Source organism: Thermobia domestica, chromosome 11, assembly GCF_964235325.1.
Source record: "Thermobia domestica chromosome 11, izTheDome1.hap1.1, whole genome shotgun sequence".
NCBI classification, from domain to species: Eukaryota; Metazoa; Arthropoda; class Insecta; order Zygentoma; family Lepismatidae; genus Thermobia; species Thermobia domestica.
The window spans coordinates 127,551,481-127,563,509 of NC_137464.1; the positions used below are offsets into that span (position 1 = coordinate 127,551,481).

General features: G+C 37.5%; 1 pseudogene; it reads right to left on the reverse strand.

The window, feature by feature from the left end:
* Window positions 1–9,846: 9,846 nt before the first annotated feature.
* On the reverse strand, window positions 9,847–10,254 carry LOC145665272 (protein GVQW3 pseudogene; annotated as a pseudogene).
* Between the last annotated feature and the right edge of the window lie 1,775 nt (window positions 10,255–12,029).

Below are 12,029 nucleotides of genomic sequence, written 5' to 3' on the forward strand. Positions count from 1 at the left end.
ACCAAGCCTCAAAAGTGCCAAATATTCATTAAGATGCATATACAAATCCACCGCTTGATCTAGCTAGTGGTTAACGTGTAAGACTTCGGTACACGTGGTCCGGGTTTAATTCCCAATGGGAGTGCATTTTGGCGTTCACCCAGTGTCGTGACCATAGTGCTCTCAAACGGATCGGGTTGACCCGACCCGACCCGTGACCCGACCCGACCCGACCCGATCCGAGTCGGGTCGGGTCGGGTCAACTCGGGTTGGGTTGTCGGGTCGGTCAGTCGGGTCAACTCGGGTCGGGTTGTCGGGTCAGGCTATTCGGGTCGGGTCAGTCTGGTCAGCTCGGGTCGGGTTGTCGGGTCGGATCAATCGGGTCAGCTCGGGTCGGGTTGTCGGGTCAGGTCAATGAGGTCGGATCACGGTTCGGGTCCTCGGGTCGGGTCAGTCAATTCGGGTCACGGGTCGGGTCGGGTCGGTCTTCAACCCGACCCGACCCGACCCATTGAGAGCACTACCTACAAGTCAAGACTCCCAAAGATAGCCGAAAAAAGGGGAGGGCAGAAGAACATTGCCGACTAATAAAAAAACTGAAAAGCATGTTGATTCGACCTATTAGAGGGTTAGGCTGAAGCCTTCCCCTCGCATTGCGGGGTTTCGCGCCATAGTAGTTACGCCACTGTTGCATACCCTTTCATAGCTAACTCTAACGCTCGTGCTTTCTGTGCGTATGTTCGCAGATTCAATCTTACTGAGATGTATCAAGCTTTGGATAGAACCCAAATAGTGATTCATATCCTATTTTAAGCGATTGATCTTGTCTCATATAACCTCAATTGGCTAAACAATTAAACTCTAACCAATCACCTCGAACACTTTACTTTATTCCTTTCCTGTTCAAAGCAGTGAATCCGTAATTTCAGTACCAATATTGGCATTATATATCAAACTACAGACAGCGTAGTACCGCGGAGAAAAGGGACGAAATCCAGAAATATAAACTTTGTCATACATTTCAGTATTGACCGTGTGTATTTCGTTAGCATGGGAGTACCACGTTCCAGTGGAGAGAAAGGACGAAATCCAGAAAAAAATTATTTTTATTTTTTTTATTCAAAGAACTTCTAAAAGAGAGGCATTAAAAACTTTAGTGAACAATAGAAAGAAGTAACTTTATACAAAGCAAAAACAATAACTATCCTTAACACGGAAGAGAATTTTTTGCAAAACTATTAACAGCCACTGCACAGAAAATAACACTCTTTGAGTGACGTCACAGTCAAAAGAAACAGAAGAAATACGTTCTTCGACGGAAATATATCTGAGCGTCCTCATTACAAGATGGGTGGAAAGCAGTGACCGAATTTAGAAATATCAAAAATAATATTTTGGCCAAAGTGGAATAGGATACAGGGCTATGACGTAAAGGGGGTCAAAGTTACGGTTTGTAATGTGAAAGAGAATTGAGATCGTTAATCAGCTCCGAGACTTATCTCACCTAGCTGAATTAACGTGTTTAAGTCACTTTGTGTAATCGCGAATTTTACTCGTCGTTACATTTTGTTTTATAGTGTAGGAATGGTTGTAATCATGTAAGTACAGTAAGTCGTATATTACAAGTATGCATAACTGATTAATTAAGATAGTGCAAGATAGAGTAACTAGGTCTCATTATGACGTTGGAGACCCATACATAGGGAACTATGGGAGTACATACGGAGCTTAATATCGCTTTCTCTCGAAATTTTTCTTCATGGCGAATGACTCTTCGGATACATTTATAATTACACTGTGTAATATTTATGTTATATATTAATGCTGTCAATCTAGGTTGGAATGTTTTATGTTTTGGACAGCACGATCCCAGCACCCAGGATCTTTGATACTTTATACTACCTTGTTATGATCCTTTGTAATTAACTGAAAAGAACAATAATTTACTACAATAAAAGGTATAAAAAGTTCCAAGTTAATTTGCTTTCATTTAATGCCTAATTGGTAACAGTGAATACCTAGGTTATTTCTTTACTATGTTCAAAATTTATATAAAACCGACTAAAATTCAATTTCTTGATATTTATTGTATGTAGAAGTAGAGACAAAGAAAGCGAGAGAACTTTTATTGGTTTGTAGTGTACTACTTAGTATTCGTAAAAGGATGCTATTTTCAAAAGAAATATTAATATACAGTTTTGTAACACATTTTTAATGTGAAGCGCTAGTTCATAGTTACGAGTATAATCAATTCTCTGATATAATTTCCTGTTCTTCATCTTTCCATAATCTTGCCCTATCCTACTCCAAAGTATATGCTCCTACTCTCCTCCAATTCGATTAGTTTACACTCAGTGAAAGTAAAATTTCTATATTACTTATATGAACGGTTGTCAGTCGTGTAATCACGGGGGGGGGGCATCTGGGCCACCCCCCCAAATGACCAGCTTATAGAACATCATCGTAAGATTACCTCGCTTCAGTCATTTAAAAATAACAAAGTTTACATATAATTAATAATTTACAGTAAAATAGTATGGAAAATACTATTTTACCATACCAATCGAAAAATAGTGTGGTATCCAGGGGCGTGGAACTTCCCCTTCCCCCAAAGTTCCCAATTTCTTAACAAGTTGGCAAATTAAAATACCTAGTTGGCAATTTGAAGAATGCCGTTTTGTTCGTGCTGCAAATCATTATCAGTTCTTTTATAGGCTTGGCATAAATTTTGTGTAGCTTCCTATCTTGAAATAAATTGATATATTCGTTGAAAGCTTCTTTACTTGTTGTAAGTGATCAGTGCCGGATTTACGTATAAGCTAAACAAGCTATAGCTTAGTACCCCAGTGTCTTGGGGGCCCCGAAAACCTGGAGAAATCTGGATGTCCATTTCCAGAGTATAAGAAAATCAATCAATAAAATAAAATGTACATAAACGTAGGACGTAGCAACAGTGCTTCCTGTTGTGTAGGCTACTATGATGTAAGTAATGGTGCCCCTTTTGCTAGCCTGCTTCCTAAAATATAATTTTCATTAGTTTATCCATTTCTTTATATAGGGTGCCTACGTTCACCTGGACACGTAAAGGGCTTCATTACCTTCAACAGCTTAGGGCCCCACTAAACCTAAATCCGACTCTGCAAGTGATCACACTTCACTTTTGTTCATTTGATATTCCTAAACATTTTGGAGAATCTTTAATGAAAAATCGGGAAATTGTACAGTCAGCGACAATAATAAGTGGAGGTTGGATACATAAGAAATGATAGATTTTTCCAGTAGCAGAATAGTTTCACTCTATGTCTGATAGTTGGACAACCAACATGACAGCAAATACGTGCCCGAAAACATAACATGCCAGGATATTCCTCCACTTGGAGGAAAAGGTATTACTATCTGAGAGCATCATTTAGAGAAACAACCACGAGATAAATCTGCAGAAATTCCATTCACGTTAAGTTCAAAGAGATAGGAATTAATGCAAAGAAAACGAAAAGAATAATACGCTTCATGCAGAAACCGAAAAAGTACGGAAAGCTAAACAAAACGAGAAAAGAAGGAAAGAGGGAAAGGAAAGAGCAAAAGACATAGGAATAAATTAAATTTTAACACTTAAGGATAAACAGTGTCCATCTTTCCCCCTGCCCCCATCTTGGGTTTTCTCCCTTCATAGAATAAATCTCTTTCAGTATCAAACGCGAACATCATTTATAGTGTTTAATTCCTTGAAAAAATTTCAACTCAGTCTAGGCCGACACTCGAACCCCAGACCCTTAGAATGACAGTCTCACGCGGTATCCACTTACCTACAGAGGCTCTATTTACTGCGTTTATAAATCAGCTATTACCCGCGCTGTTATCAAACGTGTTAAATCAGCCATTGTCGGTGAGCCACCCCAGTTTCATTTGATGTTTAAATTTTATTTACCTCACTTAGCCATCTACGGGTAGCAGTCCCCTTGCTTTCATAAAAAGCATTTGTTCTGTAGATTAAAATCAAGAATGAATTAATCTGTACTCTTGGGAGCTTACTGGTGCACCAACATATCTATGTATCTATCTATCTATCTATCTATCTATCTATATATATATATATATATATATATATATATATATATATATATATATGTCGAATTGATTGAGGATTAAAAGAGCGACTTGGTAAATTTACGGAACGCGTGTTAACACAACAGTAAGGACATCTCGTAGCGTTGTTACGTAACACACGCAGTGTAAATAAAGTTTCTAAACCAGAAGTCGGAAGATATGCCGTGGGTAAGTCGGTAAGACGTCTGCTTGCTGAGTGGAGAAATCCGGGTTCAAATCTGGGTTGGTACTTTTTTCTGCTCCGTTGAAAATACATTTCTATATTTTTGCGTTTGAAATTGCTTTCTTTCATTTTTTGTAGATTATCTTAAATTAGTGAATGCCAAGTAAGGTCAGATTACATATATGTCTGCTTTATCTGTGTGTACAGTCCAGATATGGAGTGGGTCAATTGGATAAAGATTTGTGAGTAGGTCAGTGGGCCGTGGGTCAACAGGACGTGACTCACTCTGACACACCACCCACCGTGACCTCTCTGACTCACGCTGACCCTACGTTTTAAATTTTAAGGTCTCCCTCTTTATTCGGCCTCCCTCCTTCAAGGTCTCCCTCATTATTAAATTCAATGTATAGATAATTATTGAGTTGAGTTGATTTTGAGTTTAGCGTCCTTTTTTAGCAGCGAGGCTATATGAGAGGGGACCTACTGATTAACATGGAATCCGAAACACATGAGCTCCCGTTGGAATCAAACCAGGGTCTCCTACGCCACAGGTATATAATTGTGTCTTATATAGCAGTTAATATTCTTGCTATAAAGTATCAAATAACTAAACATTTGATGTAAATAAATGAGAAACCTAAAATATTGCCGATTACTGCAATTGCGATTTAATTCAATTTCAAGCATTATACATCCATATGGATTGTTGAATTTGCTTTATAAAGATGCAGATTATGAACTATAGTATTTTTTTTCAATGAAATGAAATTAAATTAAGTCTGACGTCCCATGCTTATGTCGGCTAGGTAAAAGAACCAGTGATGATGAGAAATGAATGAAAATTGTGCAACGATGTAGGTAGGAGGAAACAGGAGAATCCTGAAGAAACGAACGTACATGGTGTTTCTTCATCACAAATCTCACTTTGTGCAAGCTGGGATCGAACCAAGGACCCCATGCACCAGAGGTGAACGCTCTACCACTATGCCACCGCGGCCCTATGAAAAATACAACCATATTTATTCTCTCTCTCTCTCTCTCTCTTTCTCCATATATATAGGTATCAGAAGCTCGAATAATTTTCATTTTGGGGGCGAGTTGGCTCAGCGGTAGAGCGTTCACCTCCGGTGCTTGGGATCCCTGGTTCGATCCCAGCTCGCGCCGTTTGGACTTTGTGGTGGACAAACACCGTGTAGTGGGTTTTCTCGTTGTTCTTCTGTTTCCTCCCACTTTCTTCATTCCACCATTTCATTCATTTCTCATCACCACCTTTCTCCTTTAGCCTAACCGGCATAACTGTGGAACGTAAACCTTAAAAATTTCCATTCAAAACCATTACCCTTACACTTTTCTTATATGGAGAGAAGTTCTGAAACCAGAAATAGTTAATTTGAAGCACTTACAGTATAAATAGAAGGTTAAGGTAAGGAGTAGAACCTATCCTTGGGACATTAAATCGATCGAAAGAAAACTCCTCGACATCTTTTACAGTTGATGCTCTGTGAAAATCTGAAACCAGATGTATTAGTCAATTCAACCACTCCTACTTTTGATATGGTGCTGCAAGCTGTGATGATATATATATACAATTGAGAGATTGTATCCATTGCAAATACCGTTTGTCACTATCTATTACCATTTCTGTTTACCATTAGTGATAACCTTTGAAACCAGAAATGTTTAATTTGAACGTGTTTTGGATTGAACATAGATTTAATGGACTTGAAGGAACCTATTCTTGGAAAGCTAAATCAATTGAAAAAAATGCATCTCGTATCTCCTACCATGTTTGCTCTATAGAAATAAGTATTACAACCGGAAGTAATAGTAACTTTGAATCACTTTCGGTTTAGTAGTGTGTTGTGGATTGTCATTTTATGTTAAGACACTGAATTGTTTGTGAATAAATATGCTTCTTTCTTTCTGATATCATTTGCTTTCAATGTCGATAAACGTTGAAATCGAAAATGACAAGTTTTAACCACTTCCGCTTTAACTAGAGCTTTAACAGAAAATATGGAATCCATTAATTAGACGCTGTGGTTGTTCAATTAAAACCATTATAAGTCTTTCTATTTTCTCGGGATAATAATGCATAGGTATAGGTCACTTCTACTGTATATCAACTTCGCGGATTAAAGGAAACTTGTAGCTTCACGAAAGGCATTTGTTGGTCCTTCAAGGTCAACACAAAAACAAAAAAACTAATACTAGGTGTGCCTTTAAAAGTGACTCTACTATGATAACAACAGAATGCTGCCTACGTTTAACATATTATGCCTCCGGGGATTAGTAAAACGCTTAACTGTGTGGAAATCGCTGTACACAACAGGTCTTAGGAACACTCACAAATACGTAAAATTGAAAGAACAGAAAATAGTGCATTTTAGAAATGAGCATACAATTCACACTTCACGCAAAGTTCCAATATGGGAAATCAGTCAATATCTTCAGTTGAAATTACTGAAAATGACAGAAACTGGCTATTTAAAACTCCAAGTGTAAACCTGCGCTTGGAGCGATTCTATTAGCTATATCACAACGCATTTTCGTGAGTTGCCGCTGTGGTCAAGCGTGCTTAATAGTGCTGTTAAAGTTCTAGAACCGGAGGGCGGCGGTTCGAGCCTGAGTACAATAAAATTCTTTTTTCAAAATAGGGATGGCTTTTTTAAAAATATATAAAGTTGTATTTTGAAGTGATTGTAAAACAAATTCAGATAAACTTTCACATTTCTAAGCTCACTCGTATTTATTCGCCATGTCCCAAATTTCACAGAAATAAATCCCTACGTTAAGAGGGTTTGCATATCCAGTCTCCTAAGTATGAAAACATTTACGCTCACTCCAATCTCAATCATTTCATGAATTCAACCTGATTTATGTATGTTATTAGGACGTAAAATTGAATGTGATTTATTCTACAAACACTTTTATACATTGCAAGAGCTGTGACGTCCAAATATTCACTGAGAACTTATAGTCGTATCGCAATAAACAAAAGCGAGTATGGAACAGTAAACTGCTTTCACAAAAGTTAAAAGAAAGCCTGCAAAAGCATGCAAAGGTCGATACTCTATCAATCATATGTTTGTGTGTTAAAACCCGATAATAAGGTTTTCTAAGTGTCTTTCTATTTTCATTTGGAGGCGGAAAACATTTCTTTGAGTAACTCATTGGAAACTTCTTTTGTTTCAAATTCGGCTAAGACGGAACAATATATCAATTGCAAATCTAAAATCCAAAGCTGAAAACAAAATATAATATAAAGTATGTTTACTACCCCATTATTATCCTCTGATTTGTAACGAAAAACTAATTATAAACAGTCGTGATTTGAGAAAATTATCCTCGGGGGAATTTTTAATAGGGGTGGTGGGTTTACTCACTGGTAATCCACATTAAGCATGATCCAAGGTATGGTCCCGAAGGCAGAAATTTCTTAGCTTGAGAAGGGTCTCAAATTCTCCCTCAGATTACTCCCTGAAATTATCACTGATTAAAAGGTTTTCGTAACAAATATAATATTACACTTCTTTCTCGTTCTGCATTTTGAAATAGTAGTATCATAACTTATACAGAATTATAATAGAAACATAAAAAATTATAATACTAATCATGTAAAAGTTGTCCTGTAAGTTACAATTTTGTGTGGGATTAAAACTCTTTTTTTTTTTCGCATTGCACTTGAAAGTAACTCATCTCTATATAATCCTAACCTGTAAGCCATGCTCAACTCCAATTAATTAACCAATATTTATAGGAATATTTTTTTACTTTACTATTTTCACTATTCCATATTATATACACTTCCAAAATAAAACTCTCGAAAATATATATTAGACGAGTGGAGATTCGTAAATAAATTACCATTTATTACATACTGGTCTCTATTCCAAATTCTATTTAATCAAATCCGACTGGAATACAGATGGAAACATCGAGACCTCGTAAAAAGAGAGAGAAAAATGCGTTGGACTCTCCGGGGACTCGAACTAAAGTCGCAGGGTGTTTTTCCGGTGTTTCTTATAACGTTAGACTGTGTATAATCGGCAAAGACATGTATATGGCAAATTTCATGTCAAAAGAGCAGTAAATAAGAACAATAAAACGAAAGTAAAACTTTCTTGTTCATTTAGCAACATTTTGTTTTACTCATTCTAATTTTCGTATTTCTAATTCTTTTCCTATGAAATTTACCACAAATATACATTTCCCGATTATACACATAGTATCAGTATTAAAAGTACCCTGCAAAATCATTATCAAATTATATTCTTACAAGGAGACAGCTATAGATATGTGACAATTATTTTGGACATGAGTGTACCTGGGGTGTTAGTTTTATAATAAAAATAACACTATTTAAAATACTAATAATAAAAATACGTAAATTTCTCGCCATTTTATAGCGATGTCATTCTGACTGAGAATGTACAAAATGTGTATGTAGCAATTGAATTTTGAAATTCGGCCATATTGGCCAAGAGATTTCATCTAAGACATGCACATGTGCCATTCACCCTTATAATGCCTTATCCAAGATTACAAAAGAGAAAGGTGTCCACAGGAGAAAGGGGAAAGTAGGACACTGGTAGACATATTTCATGACGTGTGGCCACTTATGAAGACGGTACTATAAACATATACTATGTACAAATTGTTGATTATACTATGTCCAAAGCATCTTCATTATTCTTTATAGAAGTGTCTTTGGAATTACTAAGGAAACTATAGCTATCATTCTTCTCATCTTTTTACTCTATAATGAATAGTCTTTCTCTTTCACTTCCATTAACAAGAGAAGCCAATCAGATTTTTTCCTTCCATCCCGACCACAGATATTTCAATATCGTCAGATAGTGCCTGCAAGAATATGTATTTATACAAGGATATATTCAAAAGTTCCAGGACTGAATCTGTAAAATGAAAGTTTCTTACCTTTGAAGTTAAATTCCTCTATCACCTTCAAAGTACTTCCCTTTTGCATTAATACAGCGGTCCCAGGGTTTCTACCATACTTGGAAGCATTTCTGGAAGTCCTTTTTTTGGAATAATGTCAAGTACCCGCTGCAGTTCTTCTTGCATTTCTGAAATGGTGTCGAATCTTCGCCCCTTCATCCGAAGCTTCAGCTTGGGGAAAATTAAAAGTCACAAGGGACAAGGTCAGGTGAGTATGGGGGATGGGGAACCACTTTCATGTTGTTCTTAGCTAAAAACTGCGTCACTTTAAAGGGTCGGTGTGCAGTTATATTGTCGTGGTGAAGAATGAGGTTACCCTTCTGCCATTTCTGTGGTCTTTTGCGAAGCACATTTTCACGCAACCTTCTTAAGACATCACAGTAGAAGCCTGCATTGACCGTGCTTCCATGTGGGACAAATTCCCGGTATACGATCCCCTCTTGGTCAAAGAAACAAATGAGCATCGTCTTCAATTTATTTGTTTCCATGCGTGCTTTTTTGGGTCTTGGAGACCCAGGACTCTTCCATTGAGAAGACTGCAGCTTAGTTCCTGGGTCGTAAGCATAAACGATGCTCTCATCGCCTGTAATGACGTTGACAAGGACGTGGGATCGTTTTTCACAGCTTCCTTCAGTTCCTCACAGATCTATACTCGACAAATATTTTTGTTCCTGGGTCAACACTCTCGGAACGAACTTCACTGCAATGCGATGCATGTTCAAATGTTCAGTGAGAATTCGCTGACAAGTTCCATACCCAAATCCAGCCTCTGTACAGATATCGTGTATGGTACGTCCACGATCCTTGTTCACAGCCACCCTCACTTCTTCCACTTTTGAGGGGGTTGTTGCCGTACACGGTCCACCGGATCGATCAGCAGTCGATGTTCTGCCTTTCTTGAAACGTCCAAACCACTCAAATGTTCGGCTACGGCTCATGCACGAATCACCAGAAGAGTGTTTCAACATTTCACAAGTTTCACTTCCCGTTTTACCCAATGCCACACAGAATTTGATGCACACCCTTTCTTCTTCAACTTCCGCCATATCTCCGAGATAAGAAAAATCGCAGACGGCTAATGCAACACACACGAAAACGCGTGCAACATTAAAACGCTTCCACTTCAAACCACGCTACTCGGCACACTGGCTCACAAGACACCACCGCAACACATCCTAGCGGGAAACTCGTGAACTGCAAGCGGTTTGCATGTTATATGAGCATTGTCCTGGAATTAATGGATACGCCTACGTAAAAGGCATGCGTTACCACTAATTTTTATCTCTTTTGAACCCCAATAAATCATAAACGTCATTAGGATTGTTATTGGATTGTCCTTGGAGTTATTAGATTAGGTTTATGCACTGTATTTGTGAATAACACAGGAATATGAATTCCATTGTTGCAGAAATTTTAGCTTAATTAGGCCCCTACGCAGCCCGATTCTTTTGAGGGGACAATGACAGGCACGAAGGTAAACTACAAAACTGTTTACTTGTTTATTGTCTACGGATTTTGTAACAGAGCTGTAGAGACTTCTTACATTTTTTACCGCTGATTTTTTTTATTATATTTTTAAACAAACAACTGAATATTTCAGGGAGGGTAAGGGTGACCGCATGGGGTGCAAAAGTCTCCTAGTCACCCTCTAACTACAGCCTATTCAACAATTGATCTATGTTCGCAAATAAGATTGTGTACCTCTTTGGAAGTACATTTGGTTCCACGCCTTTGATGCTTGTCCTCTTAGAATGACAATTTCAAACTTTTTAAATTTCTAAAATGAGAAAAGGCTAAGAAGAGATCTTTGGTGATCTAGCATGAAGCATATCATTTTACACGAAGCTGAGGGAAATGCGCTAAATTAATTAAATTTTCGAAATAAAATTGTAAGAAATTCATATCTAATTTTGCTTCAGTTTAAAAATTCTATACAACTTTCTGTTCTGGATGGGCAAAAAATAATTTAGGACAGGTACTGCCCGCTAGCCCCTCCCTTGCTAACGGCCTGTTACTAGCAGTTATAGTTTATGATAGTTATAAATACATATATCAAATTCTGGATTTCCAGATATGAATATCCAAAAGATTGATGTACCCTTTATCATTGCAACGTACGACCAAATGTCATAAGCAATGATAATTTCAGATCTTCCCTAGGAGGGGTGAATTTCAATGTTGAAAAATAGTACTGCGAAAATATTCATAATCGACATTGAGCACGATCGGAAATGCGACTCCAGTAGTGGTAGACGAACTTCTACACCCGAAAGCTGGAATGTTAGCGGTACTTTACGTAATAATGATGTTCTAACATGTTTCCTTAATGGATGTTGTCAAACGGTTTGGTAGGTCATTAGGGGTTGATGACCTGTTTACGTGTATTGGAAAGTTGTTATATTTCTGTTTTTAGTTGTGCTGACATGTAAAAGGTCGTGTCCTCTTTTTAGAGACTTTATACTGGGTATTTTTAAAAATAATAATAATAATGGAAATTTGAATTAAATCTGTTGATACGTCATTCTGTATTACGTCATTTTGAGAGAATATTTTATTCGTTCACATGTATAACATGTTGAACAATATGTGATAGAATAAAAAAGAAAATGAAATATTTGAGTCCCACCTGTTAGGCTAAAGGAGATGGTGATTGTTAAAAATAAGAAGGTGAGAACACTTATAATGTGTGATACGCACTGGAATCGAACCCAGGACCCTTACCACTATTGGTGAACAATGTATTGTACTGAAAATGAGCCTGGTACCCTTAGCACAAGAGATGAATGTTGTATTGCACGGAGATTGAATATGGGACTTTTAG